Consider the following 463-nt stretch of genomic DNA (forward strand, 5'->3'; position numbering starts at 1 on the left):
ATATCCATACATACATACATACATACATACATACATACATACATACATACATACATACATACATACATACATACATACATACATACATATATGCACAAGCTCACGAACACAAACACTCACCTAAATATGATTTTCTATGTACTCGTACTGTATATTTATTCCTCAACATTACCCAGCTTGGTGATAAATATATTTATATATATTTATCAATATTATATATATACGCATAAATGTACGATGTACGCACGCACGTGTATATACGTGTCGGTGTATGTATCTATGTATGTGTATATGTGTATATACGCGTGGGTCAATGTATTTATATGTGTGTGCATATGAGTAAATATATATTTGTAAATACGAGTATTTCGATTTGTTGATGTTAGTAGTAGTAGTAGTAGTAGTAGTAGTAGTAGTAGTAGTAGTAGTAGTAGTAGTAGTAGTAGTAGTAGTAGTAGTAGTA

This window comes from Octopus bimaculoides, chromosome 1 (assembly GCF_001194135.2).
Source record: "Octopus bimaculoides isolate UCB-OBI-ISO-001 chromosome 1, ASM119413v2, whole genome shotgun sequence".
Taxonomy (NCBI): Eukaryota; Metazoa; Mollusca; class Cephalopoda; order Octopoda; family Octopodidae; genus Octopus; species Octopus bimaculoides.